Source organism: Crocodylus porosus, unplaced genomic scaffold (assembly GCF_001723895.1).
Source record: "Crocodylus porosus isolate Cpor-Errol unplaced genomic scaffold, CroPor_comp1, whole genome shotgun sequence".
NCBI lineage: Eukaryota > Metazoa > Chordata > Crocodylia > Crocodylidae > Crocodylus > Crocodylus porosus.
Genome location: NW_017728907.1, coordinates 40313031 through 40339827, shown reverse-complemented (window position 1 = coordinate 40339827; position 26797 = coordinate 40313031). Strand labels below are relative to the sequence as shown.

At 38.8% G+C, this 26797-nt stretch overlaps 1 protein-coding gene across 11 annotated transcripts in view; it reads left to right on the top strand.

The window, feature by feature from the left end:
* Positions 1-26797, top strand: part of ADGRL2 (adhesion G protein-coupled receptor L2) — a 488780-nt gene that overhangs the window by 240908 nt on the left and 221075 nt on the right. For all 11 annotated transcript variants that reach the window (XM_019531201.1, XM_019531198.1, XM_019531202.1 and 8 more), the window contains exon 3: positions 24244-24285. The gene's annotated coding sequence lies outside the window, so the exon portion shown is untranslated. The remainder of the gene's footprint in view (positions 1-24243; positions 24286-26797) is intronic.

Below are 26797 nucleotides of genomic sequence, written 5' to 3'. Positions count from 1 at the left end.
AAGGTGGTCGCTGCCCCATGCTAGGCAAATGGCATCCTCACAAACTCATATAACCCCCTTGGGGTCCCAAAAGCCATCTTCTAGCGGTCCTCTGGTCGCACCGGCATTTGCCAATACCCTTTTGTGAGGTCCAGGGTGGTTATAAATTTCGCTGCTCCAATGCGTTCTACAAGTTTGGTCACACTGGGCATAGGAAAGGCGTCAAAAGTTTCCACTCCGTTTAACCGTCGGTAATTGACACATAGTGCATCGGGTTTGTGCACGGGCACTAGGGAGCTTCTCCACGGGCTCCTCGATGGCCTGATCACCCCCAGGGCCCTCATTTTCTCTACCTCTTCTCGCACTTCTTGGGTCAGATGGTGTGGTATGGGCCGCCATCAATCCCACACAATGACATCGGGAGGGGTCGGAATCGAGTGGTACGTGTCCTTTGTCCATCTGGGTTCCACCAAGAAGATCTTTCTAAACTCTTCTAGGAGGCTTCTCACTTTCCTCACTTAGGATTTGGTCAATTCGCTATTTATTTTTATGTCCTTCATAGGCATGGGGGTGTCATTTTTCCTCATTGGTTCTCACGGTCTTGAATCCTTATATTCCTCCTCTCCAAAGGCAGCCCATCCTTCTGACTGATGCCACTCCCGGAGGAGGTTAAAGTGGTAAATTTGTTTTGTTTTCTGATGTCCCGGGCGATACACCTCGTAGTCGATGGGCCCCACGCGTCGTGTGATTTCAAATGGCCCCTGCCACTGGGTTAGCAATTTGCCGAGTCGAGGTAGGTAATAAGACTAACACTTTTTGTCCGGGCTGGAACTCCCGTACCCGGGAACACGAGTCGTACCTCTCTTTTGCCGCCGTTGAGCGTACCGTAGATTGTCCGCCACCAACTCAAGGGCTCTTTGTACCCATTGCTGGAAGCTTTGTTGATACCTAGAAGGGTTAGCGATGGCGGCTGGGCCCTGCTCCCATTCCTCCCTAAGGATTTGTAACAGACCCCGGGGACGGTGGTCTAACACCAGTTCAAAAGGCGAGTAGCCCAGGGAATCGGACAGTGCATCCCGCAGCACAAACAATGCTAACGGCAGCATCAAATCCCAATGCTGTGGGTCATTCTGGATACATCGTCGGAGCACTCTCTTTAGTGTTCCATTGAACCGCTCCACTAACCCGTTGGTTTGGGGGTGATACACGGAGGTCCGGAGTTGCCTGATCCGCAATGTCTGGCATACCCGATGTAGTACTCCCGACATGAAATTCTGCCCCTGATCAGTGAGGATTTCATGGGGAATCCCCATGCAGGATATCCACTTCACTAACTCTTCCGCAATTCGTGGCGCCGTTACTGAACGTAGTGGCACTGCGTCCGGGTACCTTGTAGCGTAGTCCACGAATACCAAGATGTATTGGTGGCCACTACTGCTACGGGGCAATGGGCCTACCACATCCATTGCAATGCGAGAGAAAGGCGCATCTATAACCGGCAGGGGCCTTAAAGGTGCTGGCGGTGGCTGGTCCTCCCTGGTCTTTTGGCATACGGGGCACGCTGCACACCGCTGGGCCACATCTTCTCCCATCTTGGGACAAAAAAACCACCGAGATATTTTTCCGAGGGTTCAGTCTCTCCCCAAGTGCCCACCCACTGGGTTAGCGTGAGCCAGTTGCCACACCACCTGCCGGCACCTGGCACTACCAACTGAGAGACACTATGTTGGCCCTTTTCCAGTACTGGTACCTTACCCATCTCCCATGACTTCATGAATATTATTGCCAAGGGTGCTGAGATCTCCTCTGCCAGTTCCTTCAGTACCCTGGGATGAAATTCATCAGGCCCCGCTGACCTGAATTCAACCATACCCATCAAAAACTTGTCTCTTTTGTTATCTCATCCCTCATCTTGTCCCCTTGCTCATATAAATAATCCTTATTTTGTGTCTGGCTTTAGCTTAATTTTTTTGTGAAGACTGAGGCAAAGTAGCTATTGAGTAGTCCATTTTCTTTGCATCTCGTGTTACAAGTCCCCCCTGACTAGTTAATAGTGGACCCATAGTTTCCTTGATCTTTCTTTTCTGACTAACATACTCATAGATCCTCTTGTTGTCTTTAACCTCCATCATGCCTGCCCCCTCTCCTCCCCAATGCAGCTCATTCTTTATTTTTGTCTTTCTGATTTTATCCCTGCAAGTTCTTGCTGCTTCCTGGTAAACTTCTTTGATAACCTGCCCATTTTTCCATTGCCTGTATCATTTTCTTTTGCATTTGAGAGCTCCTTGTACAGCCTGTGCAGCCACATTTGGTCTCCTGCTGTTCTTCTTGTGCTTCTACCATATTGGAAGACTTTCTTGTTGTCTTGTAATATTGTGGCCTCCCAGCCCTTTAGGGTGTCTTTATGTTTTGCCACGGTCCCTCAAAATGTGTTATTTGATTCATTATTTTTAAACAATAAAAACAAAGAAAAAATAACTTGTAGTTAACAGCTATACAAGCTCATAAACTATGTCACCCTAAGAGCTCTCATTTGGCTATGTACATACTTTCAAATGACCTGAGTTTCTTCTCCTGGTTGAAAAACTTACACAGAGATGCCTGAACAGACATTCAAAAGCTGAGCCCTTGGAGAGCAGAGAAATAGAAGTGTGCCCTGCAGGCTCCCTCAGACTGTCTGGTGACAGATGGTAGCGTACATCACTGATAGGCTGACCTAGACTTGTCAGGGTTTCTTGTACCTCCCTGCAGCACAACATGGGATTGTGAAGGGGAGATGTTCTGCTCCCTGCTTTGCTAGAACAGTAGAGTCCACTGACACGCTAGCTCAGAGTGGGAAAACAGAAGTAAAGCATCCTGGGATGCTGTGCTGGGGCTTCTCTCAGAGGGTAAGATGTACAGACATTTGCATTTGCAGGTGAAAGTCTCCTGAGAGTGATTCGACCCTAGTTGTTATTTATCCCTTGGAGCAGCCATTTTTGCTCCGGAAGAAAATTCTGATCATCTGTCCACTCCTGATTTCTCCTGGGAAAGCAGCAATGCTCCCAAGAAACTGAATGTCTGTACATGACCTTGGATTCTACTAGTTTCTTCTAACCTCTGCTGCTTTCTACTGAAGGATCAGTAGTCTTGAGAACAAGAACTTAAGCACCTTTTGCTCTATTTCAAAATTCCAGTTGCCAACTGGTACAACTAGAAACTGAACTGAACTGAAAAGTTTCACCTGGAATTTCCAATACAGAAGAAAATGCTAGTTTTCAGTGTCTAATGACTGCAGAACTGGGTTTTTCATGAGTGCATTTAAAGGGAAAATGAAAATCCTGAGAAACTCAGACTACTGTAGACTTAACAGTAGCGTTCCTGAGGAAACAATTTGCCCACCAGTATTGCCAGCTCCCATGATTTTTGGTATTGTTCTTAAAGTCTACACTGTATATATAAAGCTTTCTCTAGCTGGGTTTTTAAAATCTTCAAGGATGGAGCTTCCACCACCTCTCTGGTTAAAACTACATTACATTGTTTACAGTTAGATGTGGGGAAAGCACCAGTACTCTGTTGCTCAGATGCTTTTAAAAATAGAAGCCGAGTCTGGCCCTGAGGGAACATGCAGGGCCTTTGTCCACTAGCAGATGAGTTACTGGTCAATTCCTGGAGAAATATGAATGGAGCATTCGGCAGTTAGCACATGCCTGAGCCTCACTGAAAGCTATTCATGCGGGCATGGTGCTATTGAACTGAGGAGTGACCAAAAGGGCTGTAAATGTTCTGCAGTACCAAAGAATCCACACGATGGCCAACTGTAAAAGAGCACAGTCGTGAAACGAATGAATGTTCGGAGGGATTTTAAAAAATTCTACAAAAACTGGATCCAAATCAGCAGCATTTATGATTCAGGCAAAACTTGTCTCCAGGTTGATAAAAACATGCATGATTGGTTCCTGTACTGGAAAGTGTTTATCAGTATACTTTTAATATTTGTGACTGTCTTCAGCCCCTGTAGAAAGGTGCAGCTCATTCAAGTCAGTGGATCTATGCTAATTTGCAGCAGCTGAGGGCAGGACTATTTGTTTTTGCTAGCCTGCAGGCACTCCCTTGTAGAAAAAGCAAACATTCATTGTTCTTCTCTAAGTCATACAAAAGTCAGTGCAGAAGGACCATAAAGTGTCTTTATCTCTTATTTTTCTTTTTACAACTAGCGTTATCTACTTAAGTGGCATTGAACAGTATGGTGGGATTTAATGTATCTGCCTCTGAATGTACCTGATAAATCCGGACACCCTGTTGATTGATAAGTAGCATTTCCTTTAGCAAAAGGGATGTATAGTTTTTGTTTCATACATTATTCATATACCATTAATTCACAATTCATATGTTGAAAAATTACACAATGTACCTTGTTGTATGAGCAAATTAAATACACCTTTCCTCAGGAGTTACAGAGCTCAGAAGCCAGAAGCTGCCCTTGTTGAAATTCTACAACCAAACTAAAGGTGGTTTGGAGTGCTTTCCCTGACTCTGATGAAGTTCATCCTTTCCCTGGATACTGCTATATCATCCTTGCCAGAGATAACTTATCCCTGGGGGTCATAAAATATCTGAGAGTAAGGGAAATGTTTGGCCTTTGGAATGGGCAAGGTTGTGTCAAGGATCAGATATTTGCAAAAATTATTCCCTGGTGTGGGTATCTTGGGACTCACCACATGAGTTTAAAACCTCTCCTATTTCCAAATGACACAAACCAAGCAGTGTGCTATATTGTCCATACATTAGGCACATTACTCAAAAACAATCTATAAATATCTTTAGCAAGTGCTTAATATGTTTGTTCACAGAGTGAGGTTGTCTTCCTCCTTTGTAATGCTGGTGAGAGTGGATTTTATTTACGGGTGCAGGACTATGCACATAACTCCTTTGTAAACCCTGTTTTCAGAGGATACATGAGAGCTAAAGGGTTCATAAGTATTGTTTGAGCTCTCTAACTGTGCTGGCATTTTTAGTGTGAATGAGAAAACAAATTAATGGATTCTTGAGTCCCCTGCCCAACCCCCCCCCCCCCTTGAATTTAACATAGGTTAAAGGGGCACGTTTTTGTGGGAGGCCCCTATGGAAATATTGGCAGCCAATCATCAGCTAGACTCCAATAGCAATTATTTTTAACTGTGCTGCTGCATCCAACAAATTTTAATGCTTTCTTGCAATGCTGTTTCCAAAAATAGCTCAAAAGATCAAAAAATGAACAAAGACACCTATTTCTGTGCCACGGTTTAAGCATTTTCTGAGACAATCCATTATTAAATGTATTCTTCTGCACTAGGGTAAGACATAACTGATGTACTAAGTAAGTGCATCTGAACCTTTGATAGTCCTTTCATCAATTTCAGCATACCTTTTATCACTCTTCCTCTGAAATGTGTTAAGTTTATATACCTTACTCCATGTTCTCTCCCAATTTAACTCCAGAGATATATAAAAGGGGAGACATAGTCTACTAGGTTTTTCTACCCTGTCTCTTGGTATTTCAGGGTGTATCTCCCTCAAAAGATAGAAGGCTGTTTTTTTAGTAGATATTTCCTTAGTCTTCCTCCCTCTGGGTGGCCATGCCCTCGGTGTTCAATCACCTGGCTTGTGCAGGCAGGTAGGCAACATTCTTGGTCTGACTCAGGAAAACAAGTATCACACTCTTCCTTCCAGAATCCAAGCACATTAATTGCATGATAGGTCTATGGTGTATTGGCTCAGGGAGGGTGGGATCTGTTACTGCTTATCTACCTATGGCCTGCCAGTAGCTGTACCCTGATTGGCTTCATATTGTTCAAATACCTTTATAAAACATTTTTCCTCTTGAATTATTTACCCAGTAAAACTGTGTTTAGGCATTGCAGCTGTGGTTTCTACAGGGGCATTTTCTCCTGCTCTCAGCTCCTTCTGATTTATAAGGAAGCCAAGTAACTTACCCAAGGTCACACATTCTTCAGTGGCTCAATCATGATTACAACCAGGATGCTCCAGATCACAGTACTTTGCTCTTACCACTTAATCTTTTGGGCTCCCTTACTTCTGACAATATGCAAGTAGATTACATTGATTGTGAGAATTGTTGTAGACAAGAAAGAAAGCAGTATATCACATCTGTATAGCCTGGGGACTTGTGGCAGGTCAAGGCAGGCTTAGCAGCTGGTTATAGGTAATGCATCTTTTTACCAGCAAAGGTCAACTCAAAGTGAGATGTATATCAAAAGTATTTTCTGAGACATTGCTCTAGATCCCTGGTTTTCCCATGTAAACAAGAATTTTAGTTGCTTGATCCTGCCTTCCTTGCAATTTGGGCATGTTTGGGATATGTATTCTCAGGGGTTTGGATAAGGCCATTGCTAGATATCTGGTCTGTAAAAACAGTTTGGGTTTTGTAAGTGAGTTTATATGGGATTTCATATTATATTTTCCTTATTGTATCTGTGGTTAAATTATACCTTTCAGGTTGCTATCTTCATTAACAATATTTATTCTTAAATGTTTCTAAGTATTATTTTAGAAGCTCAGATGTTTTATTTTAATGACCAAAATGATAAGTGCAATGATTAAATAATACAACTCAGTGTATACCTGGCATCTTCTTAAAAATCCCAGAGCACTTTGTAAAAGCAGTAAAATAATAAATTAAAATAACAGCTGGGCTAATCATAAGCCAATTAAAAAAAAGCCAAAGCCTTAGTTTCTTAAGTAAACAATTTTAGCTTTTCCACTGTCTATAGAAAAATCATTCTACCAGTGTGGACTATAGACTAGTTAAGGCCAACAGCACCCATCTTAAGTAAACCCTCAGAACAGCTGCCAAAGAAAGATTAGCAGAATAAAAGGCACAGAGGAAAAGTAATCTAATCCATCCATAGTACAGGGTCATATACTGGTAGTGCCTTGTGTTAATTATGGTAGACACGGTTCTTTGGGTGAATCTGATATCTTTTATGTTAATTATAGTACCTTAAAATCTCTTCAGTTTATATAAAGAGTCAGTGCAATGACCTGAGTAAGAATAAAGCATGAAAAGATGTCCTAATCTGCCTTTGTCCCTTGGTGGAGACAGTTTCAATCAGAGGAAAACAGTACATTTATTTATTAGAAAGTTTTTTCAAAAAAACCTCTGCAGTGTGAGTTGTCTATGGACCAAACCAATTTGGTGTCTCATGGGAAGAGATCACCATGTAATGCTGAAAGTTAATGAGATGAATACTGTTGATGTATTGATACGTAATGCCATATAATTATTAAAAGGAAAAGTAGGGATAAGAAATAACACTAGGGGTTTTCACTGCTGACAGATCTCTTTCAAAGAAATACCTTAATACCACAGTGGGCTCAGGACAGATAAAATTATTATTGAAATATACCATACAATAAAGCATAATCCACATGTAGATAATATCCTCACTAAGAATTCTCTGGAACTATAGAAAAGCAGTATATGTGTTGCTCATAAGTAAGTAGAAAAAGCCAAAAGGCAAATCATCAGTTTGAAAATGATTGATGGATTTGCTCAATCTGATGTCACAGAAACACTACCTCAATCTTGCCAGTGGTTTTATGACTCTGAGGAAATACATTTTATAATGAGGTTTTTTTTTCATTTCTTTCTAAGAGTCTGTCCAAACCCTTTGGCTTGGCCAGAGCTCAATTCTATCTACAAGCACCTTTGCAAATGCTCTTGGTTTGGTATAAGGTTGGTTTATTTCAGTTAAGTTTAAATTGATTAGACACAGATTTAAGTTAAATCAAAATTGGCCACTCCTAAACTAAGGGCAGCTATACACATGCAGAGAGGCTTCTCCGATACACTGTAATTAATCGAGTTTTCTGGAATGTAGTAATTACCACACTCCAGCAGACTCCATCATCTTGTGTATTAGCATCCCCATGTTGAAAAATGGCAGTGGGGGCACTTTTATTAAAGCACCCCCACAACCATTTTTCAGTGTGGGGATACTGACACACAAGATGATCCGGGCACTTTAACCAGAGCGGCTCTTGAAGCCTCTCTAATTAAAGCATCCCCGTACACACACATACACACATATTCCTGGAGCACGTGTATAAATGTCCTAAGTGCTCACATAAGGGTTTGCACCTTTTCTAATCTGACTATTCTGAGTTGGTATATTCAGGAAGGAAGCAGAAAGGAATAGGATTAAGGACAGGATTGAGTGAAAGCATTAGAAAAAAAAGGAGGATAATGAAGAGACAATCTAGCAGAGTGGAGATGCTAATAGTCCTATGCAAGTGCAAAAGAGAGGAGTGGAAAGAGAGAGCTGAACATAAAAAAAAGGTTGAAACTAAGAATAACAATTTGCTTCCTACCTATAATGTTATGTTCTTTATATTTATAATACTGGGAGGAACCTAATACTTGATTCCCATTTGGGAAAGACTGAAACTACATAAAAATGATATCACTGATATCAGAGAAGGGGATAGGAGGGGACATAAGTGGGCAGGAGAGGGAAGGTAGGAGGTAGAAAAGCGAAGGTAAGAGAACAGTTCAGAAAAAAGAGACTTAAAAAAGAAGAGAGGGTATAATGCAGGCTGGTCATAAATGGGTGAGAAAAGGGAGAATGGGTAAATCTGTTCCTTTAATGAGTTCCTAAATAGGCCAGATTTCCAAGGGACAAACATTTTGCTTTAGAGTTTTAGAGTTGGCTGAAAGACTTCAAAATCCTTTTTTATATTGTTTTTTGCAACATTTATTATGGGTTGTCTACTTTTTTTTTCATACAGCTTTTCATATTTCACACAGCTTTCATAAACCATGCTGAGATGCTACTGCACAGTACTATTAAGCTACTGCTCAGTAGCACCACATAAAAAGCATTCACCAGTGCTACTGTGAAGTAATTTTAGTTACTGCACATTTATTTAGTACTTCTTTAGTAAGTACTAAGTAGATACAGGCAGTCCTCAACTTACAACGTTTCGAGTTGCAATGTTTCACACTTACAACATTTATAGATTGACACCCTGTTTCAACTTTCTGACATCAGTTTTGACTTTACAACACTTGATCTGATGCCAAGCCATGCTAGTGAACACGTTCACTGCATCGCCCAGCTCCCTGGAAAGCGTCTGTTCAAACTTCATTGGACACTTTCTTTAAGAAGGCAGACAAGACTCCAGAAAACCCTGCAGCCAAGACTCCTGTGAAGACTCCAGCCAAGAACCCTTCAAAAAGTCCAACCAAGAGCCCTGCAAAACATCCAGCAAAGTCTCCTCAAAGAAGTCCTTCCAAATCAATATGGTTGTTATTTACAATATAAATACATTAATGTAGCTATATTACTCATCTATAATTGATTGAGTACATAATTCTGGGTTAATTTTGGTGAAAATAGGGTATCGGGCCTTGGTTCAGCAACCAATCCCTCATTTATAACATTGTTTCCTATGGGAAAATCGGTTCCAAGTTACAACATTTCAGCTTAAGATGTGGGTTTCAGGAACCAATTGTGTCGTAAGTCTGAGAACTACCTGTAAATGCACAGTAACCACTGTGCAATAGCATGTTGACTAGACACACCCAGTGTCACTTTAGAACTTGCAACACAAACATGTGTGTTTAGAAAGCAAGAACTTGTGCTCCCTCATCCTTGATGGAGAACAGGCCCTGCTTCAATAAAGCCTCTTTGTAAGATAGTTACATAATGCCAAGAAATGGGACTGGGTGTGAAGGAAATGCTTGCTGGAGCAATTTATATTGGCAGTGCAGTGGACTAAGGACTTTCTGGAAACACCCTGCTTAATTGCTGGTTCTCTGGAGGAGCTTTACAACATTACTACTAGTCTGAGAACCTGTATCTTTACAACTGGGAGCAGTGTACATAGAAAGAACAGGTGTGTCAGATTGTTTTGTTGTCTTTGGATTTTCAAACAGAAGTATAAATGAGAGCCTTTTGTGTGTCAGATAAGCATATCTTTAGATGACATCTCAACTTCAGTGTGCAGTGTGAGGAATTCTTAGACTTTCATCGGATGTAATCCAAAGACAAGCATATGCTGTTTCTTCTTTGGGCTCTTTCTAATTTGGTGATCAGGAAGGGGTTTATGATTTAGGTTTTCTGCTGGATTAAATCAAATTCTGGCCTATACACTCCAAGGTGTTTTGGGATCTTTCTAGACAAAAGCTGCTCTATGACTGTAAGTCATTATAAGTTTTCATATATAAATGTAAGTCACTGTATTATAGCTATACTGACATGCATGTATGTATTAGATATGATCTTGCTGTCCACTTACAAAAAGCAAAGACATATCTCAGGGTTACCATGTCATTGGAAAGATTTCATTGTTCTGAAATTATAGGCTTGAAAACATGATTTTTTTTTAATATGAAAAAACCTTGGAGAACTTACATAGCTTTAATCAAATGGATTTCAATATATTCTTAAGATAAAGTTAATAGTAGATGAGTGGCTTTTACCAGTACTGGCTGGGGACAATGGCTAAGCAGCAGCTCTAAAGAAAAGAACCTGGGAGTTATAGTAGGCAGTAAGCTATAAACCAGCAAGTGTGCCCTTGTTGTGAAGAAGGTTAACAACCTGCTAGGCTGCATTGGTAGGAGTGTTGCCAGCAGATTAAGAGAAGTAATTATCTCCCTCAATTCAACACTGGTGAAGCTACATCTGGAGAAAGGGCAAATTAAGGAAAGTCCAGCAGAGGGCAATGAAAATGATTAGGGGCTGGAGCACATGACCTATGAGGGGAGGCTGAAGGAACTGGGCTTATTTAATCTGGAGAAGAAGAGACTGAGGGGGGATTTAATAGCAGCCTTCAAGTACCTGAAGGGGGGTTCCAGAGAGGATGGAGCTGGACTGTTCTCAGTGGTGGCAGACGACAGAACAAGGAGCAACTGTCTTAAGTTTCACCATGGGAAGTTTTGGTTAGATATTAGGAAGAATTTTCTCACTAGGAGGGTGGTGAAGCACTGGAACAGGTAACCCAGAGAAATGGTGGAAGCTCCATCCTTGGAAAAGTTTAAGACCCAGGTAAACAAAGCCTTGGCTGGGATGATCTAGTTGGGAATGAGCAGAGGGTTGGACTAGGTCAGTGGCTCTCAACACTTTTTGTACCAGGACCCACTTGTTAAATATCAATAGCCAGTCCAGACCCAGTGCCCCTGACTCCTGAGCCACTGCCCCCCCATCCCAGGCCCTTTAAAGGAAAATCAATTTTTAAAGTCTGTTGATCCATTTGGTCCTTTTAATGACTTCACAACCCTTTCATATATTCTTGTCGCCCACTTTTGGATTGAGAAACACTGGACTAGATGACCTCTGAGGTCCGTTCCAACCCTAATTTTCTGTGATTCTATGTACATGAGAGAGGATGTAAAAATAATCCCTCTCCTGCATGGACTGGTCACGTCCCTATGGTATGTGATAGCACTTTCCTTGAAAGAACTCTCTCTATTTCCTCTCCCATGTAATTGGGTAGGAAATAGGCAGCAAGTGTGAATGGAATCTTGACCGGGGAAGCACGTTGTGTGCACCAACTTGCTGTCTTGCACTATCAAAATCCCACAAACAAATTACTAATATTTTGGGGAATTGAGAGAATCATGGACCAAAGAGCAATCTTTATGAGGCACAATTCAGTTGTTGGGTCCTCGATCCTGCCTTATATTCATGAGTAGTAATGTATTGAGAGTTGTGCCCAGTACGCTTATTAGCTGTATCACAGTCCCATTATTCAACAACGATACCTTCATATTTTATTACTAACAACAACAAACGTGAAAAGAATCTAAAGATGTTGCTTTTGTAATACTATCATATGTGGTATTCACAAGAATGGAAAGGCTTGCTACATGCATTTACCGTAAGCCCTAATCCTTCCATTAGCTGTGCCTGGGCATCAATCAGGTGGGTGCCTACCCTGATCCAATTGGAAGATTGGGGACTAAATATTTACTTCAGCTGCCTAGACAAATCATAAATGCTTATCTGAGAGAAGTGCGAAGGGCAGCTTGAGAAATGTCAAATAAGCAGCTTACCTGCATGGTAACAGCTTGAGAAATGTTAAATAAGCAACTTAGTTTAACATGACTTTGTACACACATTTAGTAAAAGACATGAATCTGTAATCCTAATTAGCATGCAAAGTTGTTAAAGTTTCTCATACAGTACCTCAGCCAGACTGTGAATAAGTAAATTTGTACTTGGGTGGCATAATTAATAACTCAAGCTTTGATTTTTAACAATTTCTTCTGTGATTGTTTATAGCTTTATTGGTACTATTTTATTAAAACAGTGCCCACAATGATCTGGCAGCTTTCTGAACATGGACTATGAATGAGTCCCTATTTGAACAGCTATCACAGTTTAAAATAGTTTTTGTAGTAGACCAATGCATTTGTGCATTTGTAATTATGATATGTGGTTCTTTGCCAGACATTTTGGGTGGCAGAGCTATATTGATTGATGTGCTGAGTGACACAGTCATGGCAAATACCTCTTCTTTGCCCTTAAAAAAACAATTGTAATGGAAAAGTTCAAATGTATGCAAAAGCCTAGTCAATGAAACATGAACAGTCATCACTTACAGTGTTCGCTATGTGAGCATTATCTTATGGGCAGCTGGGCACTTGCTAGAACAGGGGTGGGCAAAATGCGGCCCAGGGGCTAGATGCAGCCCACCAGGCCATTCTATCCAGCCCATGGGGCCCCTAAAAAATTTAGCAAATTAATATTTATCTTCCCTTGGCTGCCTATCATGCGGCCCTCGATGGCTTGCCAAAACTCATTAATTGGCCCTCCGCTCAAAATAATTGCCCGCCCCTGTGCTAGAAGGACTGAGCTCCCCAGTTTCCTAGTGGTGCACTTGATGAGTTAAGGGTTACTAAGCACCTCAACTGGCCCGAAAAAAGCAGGACATAGACCGAAAGCAAACGGCCACATCAGACATACTGCAGCTGTTCCTTCTACAACTTTCCTTCTCTCCCATATGAAATCATTCAAACAAAGGATTAATTTGAGGGTGTGAGACAGAGAGAGAAAGCGGGGAAGAGGGATCTATGAAAAAGAATGATGATAATATTTGGAAAGCTAAAGTGATTATATCAATTGAAAAACAAATTTGTCCTTTAAGTCACACTAGGAGATGCATTCCATTTCGGTAACTGTTTGTTTAATGTGCCAGAGGATATCACGGATGTGTCTCAGCTTTGGAGTTGTAATTTAAAGGGACACATCAGCTCGGTTTTCATCTGAATGATAGATGTTATTTGTAAAAGAGGCTAGATCAGTACCTAGCACTGATGGACATCCCATGAACTTTAATTTCAAGTTTAAAAAATTGTGCTAAAGAAATTGAATTCTCCCTTTCAGTCTTTACAAATACAAATATGTATAACCATGCAAGTTGCATAAGTGACCAATTGACCTGGTGATTCAAATCCACTTTGGAGTTTTACACCTTTTGCTGTATAAGTTTTAAAAGTAGCCTCATTTGACAAGGAGATCTTGTAAAGCTTTGAAGTGAATCAAGGAAGGGACCCCATCAATTGACTTCTTTTTACCTAATATTTAAGAAAGAAATATCAAAATCTTTCAAACACAATGTTATGATTTTTCTTCCAAAAATTCCTCTACTATGTAGGAGTTTCCACTCCCCCACCCCCACTGATGTTTTGAAGGGCCTTGTGGGAAGACCAGTGGGCACCATCAAACATGCTCAAGCTAACCTTTTCACTTTCTTTCTAAAGAAATTTACCCCAGTATAAAGCATCAGGCAGAGGCCTATGCACCACTAAAAATTAATTGAAGAAATAGGGCATTAGTAGCACACTGGCTTTGTGTTAGCCCTCTGCACTGGAGAAATTCTCATTCTTTGTCTACTTGTTCATTTTCAGTTTCAGCTGCTTTCTCCAATAGACAGCCTGCACCATTAACAAACCAGTGAGATTCACTACATGCAAAGTGCTGAAATGCAGTAACTAAACAAGCGAAAAATAGAGCAAAATAAAAAAGAAATTCTCTAATCTCCTTCAGTTATACTGATCTAACCATTTTTGGATGAGAATGTGACTTTCAAGTTCCAAGTGTCCTTTTAATGACTCAGTGAAATGTATTTTAGTTTCCAAGTAAAGCTGTTAAATCGTGAATATTTTTATCCTAGCTTTTCAAGTTACTTTTTAGTCTTATAAATTGAGTGCAGCATATTTAAATATAAGAGAGTAAGAACATGAGATATAATAATATCAGACATTTTATAGGGATGTGTTTTGAATCACAACTAAAGTACACACACACAAATATAGCTGTAGCTTCTCCTCATTGTTATGTAGTATTTTTTTCATAAAAGAAATGAGTGCAGGCTCCTGCTATTCTGAGTAAGGAAAGGGAATATAAAGTATTTTATATATTAATCTTTATATTGCAGTGTTGTGATATGTAGCATATTGACAGTTCTCAGTCTTAAATAGACCCCAAAGGGGTAGGCCTGGGGATCTATAAGATTAAAAAATAATCAAAGAAGTGATCTTTTGACAGAATTATGTAACCTTCTCACACTGTCTCTGAACTTTTTTGAATCCTTGAGGTGACAGAAAGCTGGCAGGCTAAGTAGAAGAGCTGCTTGTGATGGCATGCCAAAGATATATGAATCTATTCAATGTGATCAATGGGTGAATGCTCAACAGCAAAAGTCATTGATCACCATGATGACCCCAGTTGCTGCCAAATCCATCAGGTTACTAGGAAGGCTTAAAGAAGAGGGAGTGGAAGATAGGGAGGAGGAGGTACACAGGAAAGGGAGGAGAAAGAAAGAGGCACAAATACTACTGGTAAAAGCTATTCAGGAAATTGCAAAGCCTATTATTATGTGTTGGGTACTTGATAACACTGAGATTTTACTTTAACGTACATGGATGAATAAATGTTGAGAAATTCTATTATATACATAGCCTGGGATTTCCAAAGGAGCCTATCTTCCATGGAATTTCAATAATAATTGGACCCCTAATGTCTTTGAAAATCCCAGCCTTACTATACACATACCATGCACACACACCCATTATTTTTCAAGGTTCTTTCAGCAAATTCGCCTTTCTAAACATTGCATATAATAAATAAGACATCAGCCCACAGCACACTTCAAATATTGCCAAAAAAGCAATAGTAATATTGCAACAGGAGTATATTATGTGGACATGCAAAAATGGTACAATTACATTTATTAAATGTGTTCTGCTCATAAGCAGTAAGACAACAATAATCAAACAATTGAATTGTTTCATATACGGAACCAGTTTAGTGCATTTCTGTTTTAAAAAATGACTGTGGCAATGGCAGACCAAGGCTCCACATCTCAGTAATTTCCATATTAGATATTCATAGTTTTATTAATAAGAATCCAATTTATTGCTTTTAATTTCTGACCCTGTAAACACAATCTGGGCTCTTAAAGGGCCAGTCTACGATTTTTCTGCCATAAAAAAATGCCAAAAGCATTTTTTCCCTGAAGTAATCAGATGTGAATCTGAATGCATGCAAGGGGCTTGATCCTGAAGCAAGTCTTTCCATTGACTTCAGGAGGACTTGGATTTTGTCTAGAGAGCAGATATGCTGAAAAAAGGAACATTTTTACAGAGGCATTTTTGAGAGGAGAAGAGCACTTTAAGCAGAATGCCTTTGATGCTATTATTAATTTCAGATTAATATTGTCTCGTGGTGTTCTCTTCCGAGGGAAAGGCACATTCTTGTATATAAGTTGTTTCCCTTTTCATATAGCAACAAATGATATCAGAATCTGGCTACTTGCTTCAAGTAGATTAGGTATAACAATTAGATTACAAAAACAGAACTTTGAGCCAAAGCGTACATCAGCACAAAGTAGAATTAATTTATCTTTTTGCCAGTAGAAAGCCACATCTCTCCTTGATACACTACCTTTAATTCAGGCATCAATATTTCCTTTGTTTTCATTTTCAGTGTCTTTGAATTGGCTATTTCCTTTAGTTATTTAGCAGCTGGGCTATGCAAAAAATAAAATTCAATGATATAAAGTTTCCATACATACAAAATGAAAGGTCCTGACTTCCACTTTCTCTCACAAGTGCAAATCAGGAGTAAGTCCAGGGACAAATAAAGCTACACCACTATAAAGTGGAGATAAATGAGGCCAAATCATATCCTTATGTCCTGAAATGATCCAGATTTTTTGAAAACTTTATCAATAAAGTGTTGTTGAAAGATGTCCACAGAACAAATATAAATGTGTCAATGGCCGTAGAGGTTTCACTAGTGTGCAGCCTTTCTGGCAGAAAGAGGTCAAGGGAAATAAGAAGAGCTATGCTGCTCTATGCACACTGGAACCCAAACTGGAAGCAGTGTAGACACTTTATTGAAACTTAAGTGCACTTTAGCTGCAGGGAGGTTAATTAGCTTGAGCATGGTTTTGCACAAATGTGACCATTGGTATTTTTGGTTCAAAAGGTATCAGCTCAATGGGTTTCTATATGGCAACACCTGATGAAATAAGTTTATATCCTCTGTACTCTGTTACCAATGTGATGGGCTATCTAGCTTCCTTCATCTCCATTGCTGATTACTGTCACTTCTTCAGAATGCAAGTCATTATTTTATCTGCATGGCAATCTCTTTCAGCGTAGCCAGTGTGACTAGGTTAGGCTCAAGTGAAATAGTCTGTCCTTGAATGTAAAAGTTCTGTCTGCCAGTCTGTATAAATACACCTTTAACATTTGGAGGTAAATCCTTTTGCCAGTATGTGGAACTTTATTTGCATGCCCAAACTTAGCATTAACACATACAAATGAATATCAGTAATATATATATATATTGTTGCCTGAATGACTAGTTAAAGATTTGATTGCAATAGCCAGAATATTGAATCACTGTGAACAATGTGCATTCCTTGCATTCCTTTTGATCACTGCTTACATGTATCGTATTTACTTGAATCCAAAAAGACTTAACATTTCAGATGACCTCCCCCAGTAATTAAAGATTCAATACATAGAAAATATATAAGTTTGTTAGAATTTTCCATATATAGAATCTAATTATTGGAAGTTCATCTTAAATTTGTCCCCAAAGGCAGGCAGGTAAAGGACAAGTCAATGGCCTGACTCCATCCTTTGCCCATTTTCTTCCAACCCTTTGTCCCCGCTGCTGCCTGCTTCCTCATGCCTGTGTGCCTGGGTGCCTGACCCCACTGTGGAGCCTGCCCTCCCCACCTTGGCACCTGTTCCCCACGCCTTGACCCCTGCCCCTCCACCACTTTCCCCCTATCTGCTTCTTACCAACTGCCTTTGACCATAGCCAAGCTGGAGCCATGATGGAAGGTAAGCAGTGGCGGGGGAAGGGGAGGTGTCAAGGGGTAGTGTCTGCAACTCTGATTCTGACCCTGATCCCAAGCCAAGATTGGAGCCTGAACTGCAGCAGCTTCTCCCCTTGTCTTGCATTCAAGTAAATATGGTATTAACATTGGGTTTCCTCATTGAAATCTACTAGACCCTTACAAGTTAAGTTGAATCCTTGGCACTTACTGTTAGGAAGTATATCAGCATATGACTTTTAAAGAAAGAGAATCAAATTTGAATTTCTTCATCAACTGGAATCTCAACTATTCTAACACGTCAGACTCCTTTGATTCTCCGGGATTCTAGATGGTGCTGGGATACTGAGCTGCCTCTCATTAGATATTTGGTCTCCGGTCCTTTACAGTTTCTGTGCTGTATTCTTTTTTTCTCATTCAGTCCTTCAGATTAGATTCTGAATAGCAATTTCCTCCATTTCTTGTCTTGAGGGCAGGCAAAAAAAGTGTTTCACATGTCTTTCTGCTTGGAGTTCACAGCACCTGATTTGAGCATTTTTCAAATCATTTCCTGCAGTGTAAGTGGGAGAACAGGCAGTAGGCCCAAATTGCTCATGGAGACATGCAGTTGGAAAAACTTCTGCTGCTGACTTTTGCCTTGCCTGTGGGCATTTTTAAACAGTTTTTAGTTCAAGTGCACCTTTACCTCTTGTTTAATTTTAATTTGTCTAACAGCTTAATAATCCCTTTAAGGAGCATTGTACTATAGTAAAAGCATGTATAAATTCTCTCTATATAAAATCAAGCAGGAGCTCCTAAAATGTGCCTCCTAACCATTAACTAGTCAGGTTCTATTCCCTGCTTCTCTTAAGGTTTAAGAAAGAGATTAGCGTATGTTCACCATATGTGCAGAGCACAAAAAATCTATTGGCTTGCCCTTCTAAACAGATTCTATAGAACTGAATAGGGGTTAGACTCTAGCTTCAAGAGACACCTATAGAAATTCCTCATATAGAGCCAGTAGAGAACTGCATTTAGAATTTGAGGCTCTAGTTTAAGCAGGCTATTATATGGCTAGCATTCCCTTGTAAAGAGACACTCAGCTTAAAAATCACCCTTCTGTCTGCAAATATTTTTACTTACTGTTATTACAGGTAAGACCTAAGATTACTATGTGAATGATAGAAAAAAATACTTTGTAAATTTGGCAGCACTTTGTATATATCAGGTTCGCTGATTTCACTGTATAGCCTGTAGAGTTCTCCTATTTTTATACCAGTCTGATAAAGGAAAAGAGAGCAAAAAATATAAAGAAAAGAATACAAAATCATACCCTGGATTCTGTGAACTCTTATGTGTGTACTTCACTTTACTTACTTGAGCAGTTTGAATTTATTACTGCTTTGAATTCAATGGGATTAAATAAATAAGTAACATTGAGCATATGAACAAAAGTTTGCAGTCAGGTCTAACTGTAAAACCACAACAATTTAATGAATAGTTACTAAAACAACTTTGAAGGCTTTTGAAAAATTTACTAGATTTCAAGTTGATGGTGTCCCTTAATTAATGCAGGGACTTTCAATGGAAAAAATTAATGAGGTTATGATTTTAATTTGTCTGTGCCATTAATCTAGATGTCCTCTTGACTTCTTCATAAATAGCTTCCCCTCTTCTTCCACTTTATAGGTACATGTTTCCCAGGCACTTTTTTCCCCATTAATTTTATTTTAATTTTATTTTAATTTTACAATGATACTTGGAGATAGGAAGACAAGAGAGAAAATAATGTTTCATATGTTTTAGTAACAGAGTGAGGATATAGGAACATTGCAGGTGTATGCAGTGATGACAAAGACCTTACCTTTGTCCTTCCCACATCTCTGTTTCTCTACCATTTGCCATCTTTCTCATCTGACCATTTCCTTCCCCTACTTGCATCTTCATGCTTTCCTTGAGCCCCAGCACTAGGAGACAAGTTTCTTCTTTCATTTGTATCATATTTTATTTACTTGTGCCTCTAGTTTTATATAGACTGTTCAGGTCAGGGAACCTGTTATTAGTTTGGCATAGTTCCCTAATTGTACAGGGTCATGAATACTTACAGTGCTATAAAAGTAATACCATAAAGATTATGGGCTAGATTCTTAGCTGGTGGAAATCAACATAGGTTTATTGAACTCAAATGAATCACTTTTCATATGAATTCTTTAAGTGAAACAACTTATATGGAAAACATTGTGATTATCTTTAACTGACATTGGAATTTTTTAGGCATAAATGCTTTTTGCATTTCAATTTCAGTAAAAGACTGCAAACTCTGAACTTTAAATGATCTTTGCTTTCCCCATAGCTTAAATGCTGTATAACTACTCTATTAAAACTTGTAAATGTTCTTTAATAAATGTTGCAGGGAAAGTAGCCACTTTGGCTCTAGAAGTCCAATCCTGCAAACTTTTTAAAACAGAAGTAGAGCATATATATACGGGTTTCTTTTTAACATGAGTAGCATATATATATATATGTTTCGATAGTCGTGTGTGTGTGTGTACATATATATATAGGCTATTTGTATGTTTAAGAATTATTCGTGTGAGTAGAGTTTGAAGGATTTGCTTTGTCAGTTTAATTTTGGAAAACCATCCTATCAACATAGCCCTCAATATTTACAAATGGGTCCTGGTACAAAAAAGATTGAGAACCCCTGGTGTCCAACGCCCTGCTTAAAGCAGAACCATCCCCAAGTAGATCATCCCAGCCAAGGCTTTTTCTAGTCAGGTCTTAAAAACCTCCAAGGATGGAGATTCCACCACCTCTTTGAGTAACCTGTTCCAATACTTTACTACACCCCCAGTGAGAAAATTCTTCCTAATATCTAACCTAAACTTCCCTTGCTGTAACTTGAGACCATTGCTCCCCGTTCTGAAATCTGCTACCACTGAGAACAGTCTAGCTCCAGCTTCTTTTGAACCCCGCTTCAGGTAGTTGAAGGCTGCTATTAAATGCCCTCTCAGTTTGCACACATTCAACTCATAAAATGTTCTGCTTCTAAAATAGCAAAGCTTTCCATAATTAGAATTTACTAACTTTTTACACTATCTACCTCTCAAAATGTAATCCCAGGTATAGATTTGTCACCCCTAATTATTTTTATTGTAGCCTTTGTCCCTGATGTTTCGATTTGAGAATTTGAAGAGCTATGGCACACTCCAAGTAGTATCCAATCAAGGGATAAGAGGTTTTTTGGGAAGCAGCAGAAATGGAATGAACCATGTTGTTCAACTAATTGTTGTGTTTCTTGTTCTCAATCCCTTGCAGAAACCAGAGGACCTGCCTGTTAACTTGTTGGCAGGGTTATTGAGAGCCTTGGATTGGGAGCTTGTATAAAAGGGAGTGGTGGGAGCAATAACATAAAATCAATAAAGTAGAAAAGAGTTAAAGTTTGCACACTTTTCATCTCTCACAGAGTTTGTCATCAGGGTGCAAAAGTCTCTGGAAGTATTGTGTAGGTGGGTGGGTGGTCATGGGGAACCTAACCATTCATTCTTAAGAGACTTTATCAGATGCATCAGAGTTTGGCTGTAAATTTGACTACATTGCTGTGGTGCACAGAGAAATGAGTGAGGAAATATCTGATTAAAGTGTACATTGCTGCTGAGGCAACTGGATGTTGCCATAGCAATTGAGATGAAATGTGCAAGAAGTGAGATAATTAAATCTAACCCCTTTAGTAGTTTCGATAGTCAATGCACTGCCAATAGGAAAAGTTATCTACAGTGTTAAAGATAAAACACATTCCTCATGGAAGTACTCCTTGCTGGTATTTTGTTGATTCCTTTCTAAATACATTGCTGCAGGTACCTCATTTGAATGTTCTCTTTAATAATCAAATACAGTTTTGACCTTGGTCTGCAACTGCCTAGAACTTTTGCTGGCTTATTGTATCATGGGAACTGTCTACACAAAATATACAGAATGGGCTTTTCCCCTGCTTTCTTTGCTTAAAGTACAGTAAAGCCAGAGCTGTCATGTCTTAGCTTACTAATCAGTAATACCTAGAACGTGCTGCCCTCTTCAGGAGCTAGTGATAAAAAATAGTTGATTCTGTTTATTGATTCAGAAAGTGAAATGAGCAAGCAGGAACTACAAGATCCAGTGAGTTTTTCCACTTTGTAATGTTCATGCTGAAAGACATAGGCCAATTGCAAAATTAATAAAAAATAAAATCTGACATAAAAGAGCTTTCCTTATTGGCATACAAAGAACAAAGTTAAAACCTGAGGCTATCATGTTCATATCCTCTTATAGCATTTATTTTGCTGGTGAAAGTACAAAACCCAGTAACAGCCTTCAACTGAGGTATTTAAAAAAAATAAATCATAGTCTGAATACGGTCAGATGCTCTGAAATTAATAATCTTGTCTGTCTCATATTAACTGTCAAGCTTAATTACTTCTGTTCTTAGCTGGCATGCTCAGTTGAATCCAGTGAAACATTTAGACCCTGATACAGCAAAGCATATAAACATCCTTCTGGCTTCAAATACATGAATAGTTGCAGTTATTTCAGTGGGCCACTCACATGTGTTAAACATGAATTTAAGTAGTTATTCAGTTGGAGACATGGACCTAATTCTGCAAGCTGGCCCATGGGGGAAGATACTTGCAAATAAGGACATATTCTCAAGTATGTTTTGAAATCTCTTTGAAATCAATGGGAGTTCTGCTAATGTGGGTGTGTAATGGCTGAATTTCTACGGGGAGAAAAAATCGTTTCTAAAATGGCTCAACTCTGGGATTGTAAGGGGTTAAATGTCCTTCCTCAAGTATGGGAAGGACAGTAACTGTACAGCCTCAAAGGGAGGTAGGCCAGCATTCTGGAGATGTGAGGGGCAGGGAAACAAGGCTTGGATCTAGCTAAAAGAGAGGCAAGGATCTCTAGGAAGAAGGCTGGAACAGAAAGAAGAACTGATGTAGCAGATTTCCTTTCCCTCTTTGGAACTTGGCTGCACTGAGACATACATTTAGAGTTTGTGTAATACTTCCTGAAGTGAGATACTGCTGGCTGAGGGATGCCTTGTTATTATGTCCTTCAGTGGCCAAATACAGAGGGAGATTCTGTAAAACATATCACAGAAAGCACAACGTAGAATATATTCAGGCCAGAAGTAGAGTGGGTAAAAGTGGCTTTAAGCCATCTTTGTGATGCTCAAATTTAAGGCTGGATAAGGGCCAGAATGGCTCAGCGTAAATTAGAGCAGCCTCTGGGGATTGTTCCAATTTTCAGCAGCCTTACCCAGATTGCCTGTGTGCTGTGCTGCAACCTGGAGCAGCTTCGAATCTCTGCGGCACTAAGAACTTTAAAGGCTCCTTCTCTGCCCAAAGTAATCTCCCAACACTGAGGCTGCTCCTGTGCCAGGGGAATTCTCCTCCAGCTGGCACTCCCTTACCACACCTATAATTCATTCTGCAAGTGTATTTCACGCACTTCTCCTTAAGTGTATGAGGCCAGGGCTACGGGAAAGGGACATACCAGCCTTTAGATTGAATTTTTCCCTTTTCTGCAAAGTTTTACGTTCCACCTACATGTCAAAATCTGTTCTTTTTTGTGTGTGTGTGTGCGCACGCCATAGCATCTGTGATTTTTTTTAAAGTCTTCCATTTCTAATTGTAAGACATATCTTTCAAAACTTAGTTTTATCTTCTATTCCCATGCTTCCCCTTTCTTGTACATTTAATATGTATTTTTTTTTTGCTGTTCTGTTTAAATAGATGAAAATGTAGTTTGTGTTTAATTACAAATGAGTTTAAGACCTGGTCGGTTTTTGGTATAAACTTTTATTCACCTGTCTGTAAAAGTAAGTGCTGTCATATCATGTCCTGCTTACTGCAGAGATCCTTAGTCTCCAAATTACTACACTGAAAACAGTGGGAGTAAATTTCTACTTAATGGGAGGGAAGGCTGCAAAGTCTGGCCCTATTATCCTGCAAGACTCTTGTTTTCAAACTTCAGTGTTCAGGATTTAGGGCACTGATCAGAGATAGCTATATGAGACTCGAGCTCTGCCTGGGTAGATAATGACCAAAAAAGGGAAGTATCTGTAAGCTCAGTGGTAACTTTCTTTACAGGAATTTGCAGTCTTAATTCTAGTGGAAAGAAAATAGCCATAATATTTGGAACAAGTGGGAATCTTACCAAAGACTAGAAAAAGGCCTTGGAAACAGAATGACCATTCCTTCTTTAATTCTCCATATATAAAAATAATTATTTCAATAAAAAATCTAAGAGAGATTATTTTTTAAACATGACATTTGCCAAGGAATTGAAATAAGTACAAGAAAAGCAAACAAAGAAATAACATCTTTCACTTTGTTGAAAACAATCCTAACACACTATATCTCTGTGTAATAACCCTTTTGTCAGTTTTATGCATCATGTTTTTAAGCCTTCCATAGAACAAGGTACTTTATATGATCTGTCACTCTGTTACCACTGGTAAGGCAGTTTCGTTCTGTCAGTAGAGAAACTAGGAGTGCCTCTCCTTTCCACTGAGAGTGACTGAGTGAGTCATATAGCATGTATTACTATGTAGAGTTGTACTGTAGAGCCACGGTACTGTAAAAATGACAGTAAGTCCAGGGGCTGGTTTTCAAAGGTACAAAGAGAATGCCAAGAACCTAGGTCCATATTTTTCCAAACAGTGTGCTGACAGATATTAATACATATGCAATGCCAAACCGAAAACATGTAATGCATGCAGGTTTTTCAAAATGTGGCCCCTGATAAGTATATGTAATGTATGTTCAGAACTGCATTAAAATATTGATCTGTATTTCAACCATAGATTCATTTTACTTTTGTTTTCCTGCTGATGCATTGTGTTTGACATTTAGAATCCCTGTGGATGAAGGAATAATAACTAATAACATTTTCTTTGCTTTCTAGGGTATTTATGGCACGATGATAAATTTCAGCTTTCCCAGAATGGTAAGCAGAAAGCTATTTCTACATCTGATAATACTGAATTCAAAGAATAGAAAATAAATTGTTATAATAAAAGGTTGTCAATTTGCTTAAAAATAAATGTACAATCTGATAATTACAATTTTATTACGGTTTTAACAGCTGTAAATATTTGAATATTCAAATGATGCAAGCCATCAACAAAGTCCTACAGAACATTACATTTGTTTCTAAAAAATTACAAAAATTACCATCACTGCTGAAAACATTCCTGAACCAGGAGCATTCAGTACTGTTTTTTCTGTATAATTTATACATGCCTACAGACATAAATATGATTTTATTTTATCAGTAGAGAGAGTAAGTGTTTCTCTCTTTTTAGACTGAGAGAAGGTGAGTCCTATAGAATGTTTTACTATGTTGAATTGTATAAAAATTGATTTTTATTTATGTTTCACTAGGGATTTGCTGCATCTGTGAATTTAGAATTGTATATTTTCCAAAAGTAGACATCATTCCTTCTGTGAGTGCTACATGCTATCATGTTGTTTAAAAACATGGTTTCCATTGTTATCTCTCATTTCTATAACTGAAAAGCAATATTTATTTTACTCTTTGATCATGGCATTTTTACAATCGAATAAAAGAAAAAATTCATCACATTGTACATTTAAAGGTCACCCTAAAAATAACATTTCTAAGCAAACTATACTGAATCTTTTGACTGTGTTGCTAGGGAGGGATGTTTTCCAACAGGTCTTGGGCATATTCTTTATAAAGAATAATTTCTTTATAATAATTTCTTTCCCATTCCATAAAAATGTATTTTGAAATCAGCATAAAACCATTATGAAGTGGAACTACCGTTTCTTTGGAAAGAAATATTAGTGGGAAAATATCCCATTTGTGCACATATTCAAACATGAAGTGTACCTACTTATTAGTGTTACAGTTGAAAAAATGTTGCATCTAATCCCAGAAGGAATTCAAAACCTGTTTTTGAAAAAAGACTATTAAAAAAAATGAATGCATAAGACACACTGAAGGATATTAAATGAGTACCAAGATGGTTTTCTGCTGTCTTTGATACAAACAGAGATGTTCCTGGTGTTCAACAAAATCCACAGCAAGACACAAGGCTTGCAGTGAACTTTAAAAATGATGATAGGGGTTTCAATGCACAAGGCAAGGGAATTTTTCTTTGGAAACTTTTTTCTCTAGGAAAGTAAAAGCTGCAGGTGAAGTTTTTTGAAGAGAAAAGAAAACCAATGAAGAAAAACTTGTTTGTAACCTATAGATCAAACCACTTGATAATATGAATGAATACTTTGCTTTGGTGATGTCTATAAGGGAATGTTTGTTTACCTGCTTTCAAACAGTGGGTGTTTCAGAAGTATCAGTGCTAATGATCCTTTTGGGGGGGGAGGGGCGGAGGGGGGAGAGTTGTGATTAAAGAATAAAGCAAAAAAAGTGGAACTAACAAATAAAAGAGAACAGTTTCAAGCAGACACTACATTTAACCTCCCTTATCCACAAACAAACAAAAAAAGCAACTTCTCAAGAAGAACTGAAGAGTTATTTTTAATCAAAAAAGATTAACTACATGACAGTTAAGTATGTTTGGGATTAAACCATCAAAGAGCCTGTCTCTTTTGTGTATATTTGCCTATTAGCAGTAGGTACTTGGCACAAGGATCATATGTAGACTGCAGCCACAGACAGACACTTTCAGTGCATGCATACTTTTCTACAATATTCATTAAGCAATAATATTGTCAAAGGTAAATGTTTACTAGCAGCTTTAGTCTACTTAAAGCCATGTTAGCCTGAGGCTGAGCCTGTGAAGGCGGCTAGTGGGAAAGGCAGGGAAGAGAAATGATGTTTCATTTAGGCTGACAACAAATGTATTCAGCTAGTATTCTGGTTAGGGTCAATACAGATATAAGTTTGCATGTTAAATAAAATTATTGTTATTGGTTCTGTGCCAAGAGCATGCCTTGCACTATACAGAACAGAGGGGACAAGGGCTCTGACCTGAAAGGGTTTTATGTCTTATATAGACAAAATAATACATAAATACACTGGGCAATTGGAGGGTGATGCATAGTGCAGTTTTTCTTTCTTTCTTTTTCTTGCTAATGTTTTGGGAGGAGTTATAATTGTAACCATGTACCCGTCCTCAAATGTGAGGTTTTGCAAATGATTTGCACATACAGGATTATGATGCAGGCTATGGATTAGCACTGTATAAACATTAAGTCAAACATAAATGTATTCCCATATTGGGTATCTTTTGTATAAAGTATGTGAAATTGAGCTTGCCAATAATATTTCCTTTAATAAACCTAGATTTTTTTTTCCTTTGAAAAGGGTGATAAATGCCAGATATCTGAAGAAAATAAATTGTGGAATATAATTAATTTGTACTTTAAGAAAATATACTTTCCTTCTCATTCCTAACTCTAGCTGTGCTTAATGAATAAAGATTAAATGCACGTTACTACAAAAAGCACAGCATCTAGTTTTCAGTCAAAAG